Source organism: Plutella xylostella, chromosome 30, assembly GCF_932276165.1.
Source record: "Plutella xylostella chromosome 30, ilPluXylo3.1, whole genome shotgun sequence".
NCBI lineage: Eukaryota > Metazoa > Arthropoda > Insecta > Lepidoptera > Plutellidae > Plutella > Plutella xylostella.
Window position 1 is genome coordinate 5751197 of NC_064010.1, and position 406 is coordinate 5751602.

Here is a 406-nt window from a genome sequence, read left to right on the forward strand (position 1 = left end):
CAATCCTATTTTTATGCCACTTCCGTCTCGAACGATAAAATGTCTTATTATAATAAAAAAATTTGAGATATTAGACTTTGATGCAATGTGATAACGGTTATATTTAAACATAAGTATTAAAACAATAAAGTAGAAGTCAAATTTTCAGTGTTGCCATCACAAAGAAACGATATGTCGAAAATAAAATGACTTTGCTGTGTTCCATTATTAGTAATACTAGATAAGGATTTTTATAATGACCTAAAATATAAAGAACCTAAATCTTTCATAGATTTTATTCAGTAAATTTTCTTGTTTAAGTCTTTTTTACTTGGAAATCACATACCCAATAAGTAGAGATTACTTTACTGAGGAAAGATTACAAAATTCAATAGCATTGTAACTTAACTGGAATGCATTATTATGA